Source organism: Papio anubis, chromosome 1, assembly GCF_008728515.1.
Source record: "Papio anubis isolate 15944 chromosome 1, Panubis1.0, whole genome shotgun sequence".
Taxonomy (NCBI): Eukaryota; Metazoa; Chordata; class Mammalia; order Primates; family Cercopithecidae; genus Papio; species Papio anubis.
In genome coordinates, this window is record NC_044976.1 from 47,506,872 (window position 1) to 47,522,431 (window position 15,560).

A 15,560-nucleotide genomic window follows, 5' to 3' on the forward strand; every position below is an offset into this window, starting at 1 on the left:
AATTTTGTATCCTGAGACTTTGCTGAAGTTGCTTATCAGCTTGAGGAGATTCTGGGCTCAGACGATGGGGTTTTCTAAATAGACAATCACGTCATCTGCAAACAGGGACAGTTTGACTTCTTCTTTTCCTAAGTGAATACCCTTTATTTCTTTCTCTTGCCTGATTGCCCTGGCCAGAACTTCCAACACTATGTTGAATAGGAGTGGTGAGAGAGGGCATCCCTGTCTTGTGTCAGTTTTTAAGGGGAATGCTTCCAGTTTTTGCCCATTCAGTATGATATTGGCTGTGGGTTTGTCATAAATAGCTCTTATTATTTTGAGATACGTTCCATCAATACCAAATTTATTGAGAGTTTTTAGCATGAAGGACTGTTGAATTTTTTCAAAGGCCTTTTCTGCATCTATTGAGATAATCATGTGGTTTTTGTCTGTGGTTCTGTTTATATGCTGGATTACGTTTATTGATTTGCATATGTTGAACCAGCCTTGCATCACAGGGATGAAGCCCACTTGATCGTGGTGGATAAGCTTTTTGATGTGCTGCTGGATTTGGTTTGCCAGTATTTTATTGAGGATTTTTGCATTGATGTTCATCAGGGATATTGGTCTAAAATTCTCTTTTGTTGTTGTGTCTCTGATAGGCTTTCGTATGAGGATGATACCAAATTGGCCTCATAAAATGAGTTAGGGAGGATTCCTTTTTTTCTATTGATTGGAATAGTTTCAGAAGGAATAGTACCAGCTCCTCCTTGTACCTCTGGTAGAATTCAGCTGTGAATCCATCTGGTCCTGGACTTTTGGTTGGTAGGCTATTAATTATTGCCTCAATTTCAGAGCCTACTATTGGTCTATTCAGGGATTCAACTTCTTCCTGGTTTAGTCTTGGGAGAGTGTAAGTGTCCAGGAATTTATCCATTTGTTCTAAGTTTTCTAGTTTATTTGCATAGAGGCGTTTCTAGTATTCTCTGATGGTAGTTTGTATTTCTGTGGGGTCAGTGGTGATATCCCCTTTATCATTTTTTATTGCATCTATTTGATTCTTCTCTCTTTTCTTCTTTATTAGTCTTGCTAGTGGTCTATCAATTTTGTTGATCTTTTCAAAAAACCAGCTTCTGGATTCATTGATTTTTTTGAAGCGGTTTTTGTGTCTCTATCTCCTTCAGTTCTACTCTGATCTTAGTTATTTCTTGCCTTCTGCTAGCTTTTCAATGTGTTTGGTCTTGCTTCTCTAGTTCTTTTAACTGTGATGTTAGGGTGTCAATTTTAGATCTTTCCTGATTTCTCTTGTGAGCATTTAGTGCTATAAATTTCCCTCTACACACTGCTTTAAATGTGTCTCAGATATTCTGGTATGTTGTATCTTTGTTCTCATTGGTTTCAAAGAACATCTTTATTTCTGCCTTCATTTCGTTATGTACCCAGTAGTCATTCAGGAGCAGGTTGTTCAGTTTCCATGTAGTTGAGTGGTTTTGATTGAGTTTCTTAGTGCTGAGTTCTAGTTTGATTGCACTGTGGTCTGAGAGACAGTTTATTATAATTTCTGTTCTTTTACATTTGCTGAGGAGTGCTTTACTTCCAACTATGTGGTCAATTTTGGAATAAGTGCGATGGGGTGCTGAGAAGAATGTATATTCTGTTGATTTGGGGTGGAGAGTTCTGTAGATGTCTATTAGGTCCGCTTGGTGCAGTGTTGAGTTCAATCCTGGATATCCTTGTTAACTTTCTGTCTCGTTGATCTGTCTAATGTTGACAGTGGGGTGTTAAAGTCTCCCACTATTATTGTGTGGGAGTCTAAGTCTCTTTGTAAGTCTCTAAGGACTTGCTTTATGAATCTGGGTGCTCCTGTATTGGGTGCATATATATTTAGGATAGTTAGCTCTTCTTGTTGAATTGATCCCTTTACCATTATGTAATGGCCTTCTTTGTCTCTTTTGATCTTTGTTGGTTTAAAGTCTGTTTTATCAGAGACTAGGATTGCAGCCCCTGCCTTTTTTTGTTTTCCATTTGCTTGGTAGATCTTCCTCCATCCCTTTATTTTGAGCCTATGTGTGTCTCTGTATGTGAGATGGGTCTCCTGAATACAGCACACTGATGGGTCTTGATTGTTCATTCAGTTTGCCAGTCTGTGTCTTTTAATTGGAGCATTCAGCCCATTTACATTTAAGGTTAATATTGTTATGTGTGAACTTGATCCTGTCATTATGATGTTAGCTGGTTAATTTGCTCATTAGTTGATGCAGTTTCTTCCTAGCATTGATGGTCTTTACATTTTGGCATGTTTTTGCAATGGCTGGTACCAGTTGTTCCTTTCCATGTTTAGTGCTTCCTTCAGGAGCTCTTGTAGGGCAGGCCTGGTGGTGACAAAATCTCTCAGCATTTGCTTGTCTGCAAAGGATTTTATTTCTCCTTCACTTATGAAATTTAGTTTGGCTGGATATGAAATTCTGGGTTGAAAATTCTTTTCTTTAAGAATGTTGAATATTGGCCCCCACTCTCTTCTGTCTTGTAGAGCTGCTGAGAGATCTGCTATTACTCTGATGGTCTTCCCTTTGTGGGTAACATGACCTCTGGTGTGCTGTTTGCTAAGACCCTTGGTAAAGTGCAATATTAGGGTGGGAGTGACCCGATTTTCCAGGTGTTGTGTGTCATGGTTTCCCTTGGGTAGGAAAAGGAGTCCCCTTCCCCCTTGTGCTTCCCGGGTGAGGCGATGCCTCGTCCTGCTTCAGCTCTCACTCACTGGACTGCACCTACTGTCCTGCACTGACTATCCGACACGCCCCAGTGAGACGAACCCGGTATCTCAGTTGGAAATGCAGAAATCACTCGTCTTCTGTGTCACTCACACTGGGAGCTGGAGGCTGGAGCTGTTCCTATTTGGCCATCTTGGCACCAACTATCTTTTGTTTTTCAAACAATTCAATTATACTCTTAGTTATTTTTAAATGTACAATTAAATTTTTATTAACTGTAATCACCCTGTTGTGCTACCAATACTAGATCGTACTCATTTTTTCTAACTATATTTTATACTCATTAATCATCCCCACTCTATCCTCCCACCCACCAACTACCCTTCCAGCCTCTGGTAACCATCCTTCTACTCTCTGTCTCGATGAGTTCAATTGTTTTACTTTTTAGCTCCCCAAAATAAGTGAGAACACACCAAGTTTGTCATTCGGTGCCTGGCTTATTTCACCTAATCTAATGATCTCAAGTTCTATCCATGTTGTTGCAAATGATAGAATCTCATTATTTTTATGATTGACTAGTACTCCATTCTGTATATGTACTACATTTTCATTACCCATTCATCTGTTGATGGACACTTAGGTTGCTTCCAAATCTTGGCTATTGTGAACAGTGGTGCAATAAACATGGGATACGTTTGTTTCAGATATGTCTTCGATATACTGATTTCCATTCTTTGGGGGTATATCTAATAGTGTGATTGCTGGATCATATGGTAGCTCTATTTTTAGTTTTTTGAGGAACATCCAAACTGTTCTCCATAGTAGTTGTGGTAATTTACATTCCCACCAACGGTGTTTGAGGATTCTCTGTTCTCCACATCCTTGCCAGCATTTGTTATTGCCTATCTTTTGGATATAAGCCATTCTAGCTGGGGTGAGACAATATCTCATTGTAGTTTTGATTTGCATTTCTCTAATGATCAATGATGTTGAGAACTTTTTCATATGCCTGCTGGCCATCTGTACATCTTCTTTTGAGAAATGTCTAGTCAAATCTTTGCTCATTTTTAAATCAGATTGTTTAGATTTTTTTCCTGCAGAGTTGTTTGAGCTCCTTATAAGTTCTGGTTATGAATCCCTGGTAAGACGAATGGTTCACAAATATTTTTCTCCCATTTTATGGGTTGTCTCTTCACTTTTTGATTGTTTCCTTTGCTGTGCAGAAGGTTTTTAACTTAATGTGATCCCATTTGTCCAGTTTTGCTTTGGTCGCTTGTGCTTGTAGGGTACTGATCAACAAATTCTTGCAAAGATCAATGTCCTGGAGAGGTTCCCCAATGTTTTCTTGTAGTAGTTTCATAGTTTGGGGTCTTACATATAAGTCTGTAATCCACTTAAATTTGATTTTTTGTGTACGGTGAGAGATAGGAGTCTAGTTTCATTCTTCTGCGTATGATATGCAGTTTTCCTAGCATCATTTATTGTTGTCTGCTTGTTTTGTGGTCTTTCCTTCCTTCCTGTTTTCCCTTTAGTCAAGGTGATTTTCTCTGGTGATTTCTTGTTTCCTTTTTGTGTATCCGTTGTACATTTTTGAATTTGAGGTTACCATGAGGTTTGTAAATAATATAACCCATTATGTTAAACTGATGACAGTGTAACACCGATTGCATAAACAAACTAACACACAAGCAAAGGGACAACTAATGGAAATTCTACACTTTAACTTCACCTCCCACTTTTTTACTTCTGTTTATATCTTCTTATATTGTCTATGTCTTGAAAAGTTGTAGTTATTATTTTTATTGGTTCATGATTTAGTCTTTGCACTTAAGATATGAGTAGTTTACACATCACAATTACAATGCTATAATATCCTATATTTTTATGTGTACTTACTGCTACCAATGAGTTTTGTACCTTCAGATGATTTCTTATTGTTTATTAACATCTTTTTCTTTCTAAATAAATAACTCCCTTTAACATTTCTTGTGGGACAGGTCTGGTGTTGATGAAATCCTTCAGTTTTTGTTTGTCTGGGAAAGTATTTCTACTTCATGTTTGAAAAATATTTTTACTGAATGGACTACTGTAGTGTACAAGTTTTTTTTCTGTATTTTTCCTTCAGCACTTTAAATGTGTTATGACACCCTCTCCTGGCCTGTGAGGTTTCCACTGAAAAGTCAGCTGCCAGATGTATTGGAGTTCCATTGTGTTTGTTTTATTTCTCTTGCTGCTTTTAGGATCCCTTTATTCTTGACTTTTGCAAGTTTGATCATTATATGCCTTGAAGTAGTTTTCTTTTGGTTAAATATGCTAGGTGTTTTATAACCTACTTGTACTTGAATATTGATAGCTTTCTCAACATTTGGAAAGTTCTTAGTTATTATCCCTTTGAAATAAATGTTCTAACCCTATCTTTCTACCTCCTCTTAAGGCTAATAAGTCTTAGAATTGCCCTTTTGAGGATATTTCCTTAGTCTTGTAGGTGTGCTATATTCTTTTTTATTCTTTTTCTCTCTTTTGTCTCTTCTGACTGTGTATTTTCAAATAGCCTTTCTTCAAGCTTACTAATTCTTTCTTCTGCTTGATCAATTCTGCTATTACGAGACTCTGATGCATTCTTTAGTATGTTAATCGTATCTTTCAGCTCCAGAATTTCTGTTTAATTCTTTTCAATTATTTTAATATTTTTGTTAAATTTATCTTGAATTTATAGAATTCTTAATTCCTTCTCTGTGTTGTCTTGAATTTTGTCAACTTTCCTCAAAATGGCTACTTTGAATTCCCTGAATTGTCACAAACATCTGTCTCTCTGGGATTGGTCCCTGGTGTCTTATTTAGTTAATCTGGTGAAGTCATGTTTTCCTGGATGATCTTGATGCTTGTGGATGTTCCTTGCTGTCTGGGCATTTGAATAGTTAGGGATTTATCATAGTCTTCGCAGTCTGGACTAATTTGTACCTGTCCTTTTTGGGAAGGCTTTCAAAATTATTCAAAGGGACTTAGTTGTTGTGATCTAATTTTTAGTCATTGTAGCCATATCTGCATTAAGGGGCACCCCAAAACCAGTAATTCTGTGACTTGCAGACTTGTAGAGGTACTGTCTTCTTGGAAAAGATCTGAAAGAATTATCCAGATTACCAGACAGAGACTCTTGTTCTCTTCCTTAACTTCCTACCAATCAAATGGAGTCTCTCTCTCTCTGTGCTGAGCTCCCTGGAGCAAATATCCCTGTGGCCACCACCACTGGGACTGTGCTGGGTCTGACCTGAAGCCAGTATAGCACTGCGTCTTGCCCAAGGTTCACTGTAACTCCTACCTGGCTACTGCCTATGTTTGCTGAAGGCCCTAAAACTCTACAATCAGCAGGTGGCAAGGTCAGTCAGGCCTGTGTCCTTTCCTTCAGGGCAGCAAGTTCCCCCCCAACCCTAGAGATGCCGTTCAAAACCGAGGCCTGGAGTTGGATATCTTAGAAATCTACTTGGTGTTCCATTCTACTGTGACTGACCTTACACCCAAGCACAAGATGAATTCCTTTCCACCATTCCCTCCCCTTTCCACAAGCAGAGGCCTCTCTTCCTGTGGCTACCACCACAGGGCCCATGAGGAGTACTGCCAAACTACCACTTACGTTCACCCCAAACCCAACAGTTCTTCAATCAGCTTGTAGTGAATCTGCCCAGGCCTGAAACTCCCCTTCAGGGAAGTGAGCTCCTCTCTGGCCCAGGGCAGATCTAGAAATGCCAACCTAGAGCCATGGCCTGGAATTGGGGACTATAAGCTCCTGCTTGGTTTGCTACCCTTCTGTGGCCCAGCTGGTATCTACACTGCAAAACGAAGTCTCCTTTACTCTTCCCTCTGCTTTTCTCAAGCCAAAGGAGTCTCTCTCCATAGCCACCACAGATGGGAATGTCCTGGGTCAAACCTGAAGCTAGCATGTCTCAGAGTCTCACCCAAGGCCTACAACATGTATGACCTGACTATTGCTGCTGCTTATTCAGGGCCAAGGGCTTTTTAGTCAGCAGGTGATGAATCCTGCCAGGACTGGGTCCTTTTCTTCAAGGTAGCAGGTTCCCTTCTGGCTTAAGTTATGTCTAGAAATGTCATCTGTGTGCTAGAGCCTGGAATGGGTACCTCAGGACTCTACCTAGCACCCTATCCTTCTGTGGCTGAGCTGGTATCCAAGTTGCAAGACAAAGTCTTCTGAACTCTTCTCTCTTCTCTTCTCCAGAAAGAAAGGGGTCTGTGTTGGAGCTGTGAGCGGTGCTGAAGGGGTCTGTATCGGAGCTGAGCTGTGAGCTATGAGCTGGGAAGAGATGGCACAAGCACTCCCCTGGCTGGCCTGGCTGATGCCCCTCAAGTTTACTGGCCCAGAGCCCAGCACAGCACTAGGACTTGCCTAGGAGTAACAGTCCTTGTGACCCAGACTGCCTTTGCAGTTCATTTAAAACCCCAAAGCACTTTAACTCTGGGTGGTGAGGCTTGATAGAACTCAACTATGACTAATGGGATTGATGATTCCTCTCTGGTTTGGGCTGGTCTGGCCTAAACGCTCCCTCCATGAGTACTGGCTGAGTTTAGCCTGTTGTTTCTTTCCACTGTGACATAGCAGCACTGAGTTCCAATGCAAAGTCCCACAGTCACTGCACTCTCCCTCCCCGAAGCACATAGATTTCACATGCTGCCAGGAGAAGGGGGAGGGGTGGCATCAGCAATTCAAGATGGTATTTCCTATTCTCTTCAGTTCCTCTTTCAGTGATATGAAGTAAAAACCAGGTACTGTGATTGCTCACCTAATTTTTGGTTCTTACAAAGGTGCCTTTTTGTGTAGATAGCTGTTAAACTTGGTGTTCCTGCAGGAAGGATGATCAGAGGAGGCTTCTATTTGGCCATCTTGAGCTCCCTCCCTCTAAGACCCTTCAGTCTTGATCCTAATTCACCTCTCCACTGTCATTTTCTACTTCTTTCCCACCTGTATTCTGGCCACAGTGTACATTAATTCATAGTTCCTAGAATATTCCATGTACTTTCACACCTCTACACCTTTGCCTGTGCCATTCCCACTCCCTAAATGACATTTCTTTCTTTTATTCTCTGGAAGATTCCTAGTCATCAAAGCCTAGTTCAAATGTTGCTTCCTCTTTTAAAACTTCCTGGATGTTTCAAGGCAGAACTACTTCTTCCCTGTACTATGCTTGCAGCATTTTCTATATGTATCTGTTATAATGCTACATTATACCATAAGTATTTGCTGTGACTATATATATTAATATATACATATCCACAGGCAGTTTATCTTGTTTGGAGATGTTATCCCCATTTAAAATTTTCAGGAATATGTAAAGCAAACACCTTATTCATGCAGCTATTTTTGCAGACCTACATTTGGCCAAGTAGTGGGTACCCAGAACAATATTACTGCCCCAAGAAACTGCATGTATTTCCCAAGTCCAAATGCTGAAGTCATAAACATTTATTTATACCACAAACAATAGTATATATGAGGATATATGGCTTACTTATGATGCTAAAAATACTTTTTTTATGAACTCATAAATCAAATTCTATTTATATCATATGGTTTATATATACATATTCATTATTAATAAACAATTATGTATTTACTATAGAAGCTCTCAGTAGATTAGTTCTGTAGTATGCCTTTCCTATGCGTAATTAGATCAGGTACATATACATAATTCCAAAATTCATATAATCCATATTCTGTAGCATCATCAGGGAAAAATCCCATGCAAATAAGAGGATTATCTTGATATAAGAAGTTGAAAGAAAATACAAAATTTCAAACACAATTTGAGCCAAAAAAGACAAATCATGAAACTTATTTACTTTGGTTGCTTCCTTGGCTCTCCATTTAAAGCTAAATTTCAAAGTCCTGAGCCTACTACATAAACTGGTGTCTGTGTACCTCTCTTTATTCCTCCAGCCCTGATGAACCATGTGACATACAGTCCTACTCTCCCTCCATATGTGATCTTCCCCTACTCTTCACTTGGCTAAAACCAACCTATCCTTCAAACTTCAGTTTCAGCTTCAGTTTATCTGATGTGTCCAGCTTGGTTAGGTACCTACTTTGGCCTATCACAAACTCTGGGCTTCCCTCTGTCACAGCACAAATTATACTGTGTGGTCACCATTCACATTTCAGTCTCTCTTATTATACTAAGGCCTTGAGAGCAGGGATCTAGTAGGCCAGTCTACAGATATTTATCGAATGTTTACTAAGTGCTGGGCATTATTCTAGGTGCTGGGAATACAGCAATAAAAAATCACAAATGCCCTGCCCCAAAGGAGTTTTCATTATAGCAGGAGAAGATTGTCTTAAATGAGTAAACAAAAATTAAATGAAATAATTTCAGCTACTAATATATGCTATGAAGAAAATTAAACGGTATGATTCGGTAGTGACTGGGGTAGTGGTGGTATATTTTAACCAGAGTGATCAGGAAAATATTCCCTGAGGAGGAGACCCAAACAATGAAAATTTTCCTATGGGAAGAGTGCCAAGTGTTGGAGAGAGAAATGAGCTTGCCATCTTTGGGTGACAGAAAGAAGGTCATAATAGCTAGACCATAGTCACCAAGTGGAAGGAGAAAAAGTAGAAGTAGGCAGAAAACAAGACCTGTAGGGCATTACTGGCCATGGTAAGGACCTTATTCAAATGAGAATGGAAGCCATAGAAAGGTTTTAAGCAGGGAGAGACATAATCTGGCTGTTGTGTGGAGAATGGATTCTAGGGGCAAGAAGTAGGGAGACCAGTAAAGGCTCTTTCAGTAGTTCAAACAAGATATAATAGTGACCTGGATTAGGGTTATGGCAGAGGATATGGAGGAAAGTGAGTGGGTTGGGGACATATATTAGAGATAGAGTGGCAAGACTCACTAATTGACTGGACGTAAGATGTGAGGGAAAGAAAAAAATTAATCATAGCCCTCAGGTTTTTACCAAATTCATTTGCTGTGATGAAAAATACCTCAGTTTTTGTTTTGAATATATTCATTTTGACGTGCCTACTGGACATCTGGATTGAAATACTATATAGACAGTTTGATTATACTAATCTAGAGTTCAGGAGAAGTTAAGGTTGAAAATGTAGATATGGAACTCATTGGCATATAGTTGACATTTAAAGCTATGGAAACAGATTGAATTATGTGGAAAATGAGTATAGCTGGAGAAGAGCAAAGAAGAGAGGAAAGCATAGTGGCTAGAGTACTTCAACATTTAATGTTTGGGAGAGAAGAATACGTCAAAGGATCCTGAGAAAAAGTGGCCACTGTGGAGAAGAAAGAGGACTAAGGGAGTGTGGTATCTTGAAAGCCTAAAGAAAAAAGTATTTCAGGAAGTAGGTTATCAGTTAACTGTGTGAAGTGCTGCTATGACATCCAATAACATGAAAACAGGGAAATGACCATTAGAATTGGCAGGATGATGGTCTAAGACGATCTTAATAAAAGCTGTTTCAGAAGAATGTTGTGAATTAAAGTTAAGAGTGGAAAGAGAAGAGTGATGCATGATGAGAACGTGGAAAGGATGAGTATAGATAATTCATTAGAAAAATTTTGCTATAAAGTAGAGAAATGATTTATAGCCAGAGGAAAATGTGGGGCCAGGAGACTTCCTTCCTTCCTTCCTTCCTTCCTTCCTTCCTATCTCTATAAATATATAAAATATTATTGCTAATTTGTTTGCATATAGGAAATCCAGAAAGTGATAATTTTTTTTTTTAAGATGGAGTCTTGCTCTGTCACCCAGGCTGGAGTGCAATGGTGCAATCTCAGCTCACTACAACCTTCACCTCGGGGGTTCAAGCAATTCTCTTACCTCAGCCTCCCCAGTAGCTGTGATTACAGGTGCCCGCCACCATGCCCAGCTAATTTTTGTAATTTTAGTAGAGATGGGGTTTCATCATGTTGGCCAGGCTGGTCTCAAACTCCTGACCTCAAGTGATGCACCTGCCTCGACCTCCCAAAGTGTTGGGATTACAGGTGTGAGCCACTGCACCTGGCCCAGAAAGTGATAAATTTAACATGGAGAAGAGATAGTGACAATTTTAGTAAGATCAAATGGGGTCTAAAATACAGGCAGTTGGACTTAGAGAGGAACAAGGACATGTTCCATTCTAACAAAAGGAAAGGCAGGGTGTGTGGGTAAGCATACAAGTAGGTTGATGAATTTTCAGGTAGTTTTTATCATATGGCTTCTTTTTTCTCTATTAAGAATGAGATAAAGTCACTAGCTAAGATGACTCATTTGATTCCATACTCTTAATTTTCAGAACAATATGCAGCATATAATAGGCACTCTGGAAACGTCTGTTGAGTGATCCAATTATCAAACAAAATTGCACATGATCTGGCCTCATGAATTGAATCTTCTTAACTCAAGAGGAAGAGCTCTATAAGTACAAAGTCTTAGACTGAAATCCTGGGTCTGTTAGTTACCAGTTGTAAGACCCTCACTAAAGTACTTAAGCTTTCTGAGTCTAAAATTTCTTACTCATAATGTAAGGATGAAATGCCTACTTCATAGGAATATTATAAAAATCAATCAGACACCATATATAAGCACTTGTCATAAAGCTTGGCACATAAGTGCTTGATAAATGGATATTGCCACTAGTGGTATATATTGTCATCATTACTGCTACTTCTACTAATATTGGTCACCATCAAACTCTTCCATTTGTTTCCTCAAATAAATGGCAAATGCCTATAAAGTAAAAGAATCTTTCTTATAAGCCTTTCACAGTAAGTTCTTTTTAAGATGATGGTGAATACAACTGCTTCAGGTAATCCAAAAACAGAAAGAACCCTTTAGGTTGAGTAGTCAGAGAAAGCTTGAAACCACTAGTTTGAAGACTGAAGCCAAACTATTTCATCTTTATTGGCATATTTGAAAATGCAATTTCATTGATTATCCCTTTCTCCCTTCAAAAGAGTTCATGGGATGAACATTTTTCTCCTGATTTAATAAACAAATAAAGACTTAAGAAAAGTGAAATGATTGAAGAGCTCAGTTTATAAACGTGGAGCCAGGGTGTCTGCATCCAAATGCTCTGTGCTCTCTACTACATTCATTTTTTGAAACATGCCACAAAAAGAGTCAAATGAAAGACATTGAAACTGGCAATAGAAGTGTGAGGCCCATCTGAGCTATAGCCTGCCCATCTGATATCACACGGTATGGTAGAGACTGGTGGATGACCCCGAAATTTCTTCTCCTCCTTTTCTGGGCATATGTCTAAACCACATTTCCTATGAACATTCTCACTGCAATAAATACTAGCCATATCACCAACTTCTGACCAGTGGGATGTAAATGAAGGTGATGTGCACCATTTCGGGCCTAAGTTTTAAGGCAGTGGACTTTCTTTGTGAACTCTCTCTTTCCTCTTTCCCTCATCTAGAACCCAAGGGGGCCTAAATTTGTGCAGATGACAAAAATGCCCTAGGTGAAGGTGGAACAGAGTACTGAAAGGAATGTGGATTCCTATATAACTGTGGGGAGTAGAGCTGGCTGCCAACGTAGGCTGCTGAATTCAGAACCACTTGTGAAAGAGAAATAAACTTCATTGTTCTTTAAGTCACTGTACTGTTGGGTTTCCTTGACTATTACTAACACATAGGGAATCACACTTGAGAAGACAGCTGAAGGAGAGGAAGCTTAGGAGAATACGGCAGCTGCTTGAAGATCTCTCCATAGTTCCCCTGAGGCAGAAGCGACAGATAAGTCCCACATGTACCCAGAAGCAGAACCAGAACAGATGCACGAGTAGGACCCAGAGACAGAGTTCACTTCCATAAAAGGAGGAACTTCCTTTTGGAGTTGTTCTACTATATGAGAGATGTCTTTCAAGGTAAGGAGTTCCTTGTCAGTTCAGGTATGGCAGTAGGGACTGGATGATCTTATTAAAGTGCTACAGTCAGGGCTGAAGCTTTTTCCCTAGGGTTGAACTATATGACTCTTAAGGTCCCTTCCATTCCTGAGAGTCTAGACTGCAGAGGAAAACAAATCTCATCCAATTAAGAACCTCAGAAAAGCAAGTGATGACTCACTGATGAAGCTGGCTGTGCTTGGATTTCAATTGCCCTAATAATCATCATCATCACAGAAGTTCTATTGGCTTTTTCCCCCTTTGATTAAAGTTCTCAGAAATACCTTCAGGCTCCCTTCCAAACAAATGGCCCATTATAGAAACTCAATTTTAATCTGATCTCCTCTCTCAGTAATTACATTCTTCGTCAAGAGAACAGGACATTCACATAATGAAGGGGATGCAGCTCAAAGGGTAAGCACTGCAAACATCCAGAAGTGAAAGGAATGCACTTGGCATGACGCGCCTCCATCAAAGCACATTAGAAAAAGGCTGTGCAGCATGAGAAAAGTATCAGGTTGGAAGGCAGAAAACCTGGGTCCAATCTTGTCCTTGCCTGACTCACTTTCTCTCACTGGGTCTCTACAGTTGGGTGGGAGTGCAACCCCCACCCAATCCATATTCCACAAAGAAGCCTGAAGGACTCCCAAAAACCCGAATACAGTTAAGACTGTCTGTGCTTTAAATCTTTCCCTGAATCTCCACTGTTTTGGGATAAACCCTAATATGATCTACCAGCCTGCCTTAGACCCCATTATCTAGACCTGGAATGCCTCCTTCCAGCATGAACAGGGTCCATTCCATTAAAGTCATACTTGGCTTCTTTCAGTTCCTAGAAATAGACTAGCTCTTTTCTGAGTCTTTGTACATGGTGTTCTCTGCCAGGAACACTTCTTTCCTTGCTGTCTGTCTAGGTAACTTCTATTCATCCTTTGGATCTCAGCTTCTTTTCAATTTTATTACTATCCTTTACTATGTGCAAAATACTAAGTGCTTTCTAAATATTAGCACACTTTTAATGTGCTGCAAGTAGGTACTCTTATTATTCCTGTTTTATAGATGGGGGACACTAAGACCCAGAGAAGTTATATGAGTTTCCCAAGGCCACAGGGCTAGTAAGTGGCAAAGCAAGAATTCCAACCCAGTCTGGTTTGAGTCCATGCTTTTAACCCCTATACTATGTTGATCCATCACTTCCTCAGGGTGACCTTTATGATCAGGTGATCTCCCTTATGTATATGACTGCACATATCACTCCATTGTTAGTAAGTATGTAATGCTATCTTCCCTGCTAGTCTGAGAGCTCTGGGAAGATGAGGATACAACCTTTCCTGTCCATTGCTGTACCTCCAGCCTCCAGCATACCTTGGAAATTCAGTAAATGGCTCTGGATTTGATTAATAAATATGTAAATAAGAATCAGTTTTCTAATACGTAAAATTAGAAAAGTTGATCTTGGTCTACATTTTTTTCCATTGCTTTAAATAAGAAACAGTCCTAATTTGAGAGCTGGCCTTGATACATGTTGGAAAACTATCATAGTGCAGACCATTTGAACTATTTAAGCCTTAGCTGTTCCCATTGTAGAAGACTATTGGACTAACCACCATTTAAAGACAACTCTAGAGTATTTGAAGTTTTTATAACCACTGCATATTATAGGATGGGGGCATGGGAAATTTTGGTTATATTTGCCTTGTTTAGTGTTGCCTATTTCTGGCCGGGTGTAAAATTCTTACTGAATACACCACTAAGAACAGAGCAATTTTGAGGCTTGGAAGCACAGTTGGTTTTTCAGGCTGGTGAGAAATTCTGGGAATTTAGGAATAATAGAAGACAGGAATAGTGAAGTGAAGAGAATACACAACCCAAAGGCTAAAGCTCAGGGTTGAGTGCTGGGCTCTTTCACCCTACCAACTATATCATCTTGAATGAGTCAAATTCAGATTCTATGTGGGACCAAATTAGTGTACTGCTTAAGCATATTACTTTCTCTTTAAACCATTATGCTTCATTTTTAGGAACTTGTAGGTCTGCTTTGTTTCAAGAAGCTTCTGTGGCCTCCAGTTTTCAGTCTTTTGTACTTTCTGCTTTTTAAAGAGCTCAAAGAGGAATTAAAGTGTTAAAGTTATAACATGACCCGTCAGATAATGGCTGCTCAAAATGGCTAATATCATCTTGAAATATTCAATTGACAAGCAGTTATTTAGCTCTAATTATATGCCAGATTTCATAACACAATGTGGGCAAGTTCTTAACTTCTGTTCTTTGGTATTCTCACCTATAAAATGGGAACATTTGAATGCAAGTGCAGGAAGTTATGCACACTCAAGGACTGGGCAGGAAGATTCTTGTCATTTCTTTGGTAGGAGGGTCCTCTTCATGAACACTTTTGCAGTGACCTGTGCTTCTCATCACTATAGGTGACATCACAATCTACCCAGGCTCCCAAACTACACACCAGCCCTCCTTGACTCCAACCCTAATTCTCTTTCAGGTGGTTACCAAGCCCTGTCAGCTCTAAGTCCTGAATATCTCTTTAACATCTCAATTCCCACTGTCATGGTGCTTCCTACATGTCTAGCCAAGATTACTATGACAGTCTCCTCATTTGTCTTCCCATACCAGTCTCTCTGGCCAACAGAGAAAGTTCTTAAATTTAAGTTTGACCATATCACTTCATTGTTTAAACACCATCAGTAATGCTCCTTGTCCTTTGGATAAATTCAAACCTCTAGGGAATGATATATAAGAATTAGAATAAACCAGGATTAGAAATTTGGCTTTACCAGTACCCTGCCACTGGAACCTGAGGCAAGTTAGCTAACTCCTTTAACTCTGTTTCTTCATCTGTAAAGTAAGATGATCATCTCTACACTACAGGGTTGTGGTAAATACTGCATTAAATACTATGTTTAAGATACTTAGTATAATGTCTAGGACATAGCTATAGTGTAATAAGTGATATTTCT

General features: G+C 39.5%; 1 protein-coding gene across 8 annotated transcripts in view; it reads right to left on the reverse strand.

Annotated features, from left to right (window-relative positions):
- AGBL4 (ATP/GTP binding protein like 4) overlaps positions 1-15,560 on the reverse strand; it is a 1,449,848-nt gene that overhangs the window by 475,047 nt on the left and 959,241 nt on the right. The window lies entirely within an intron of this gene.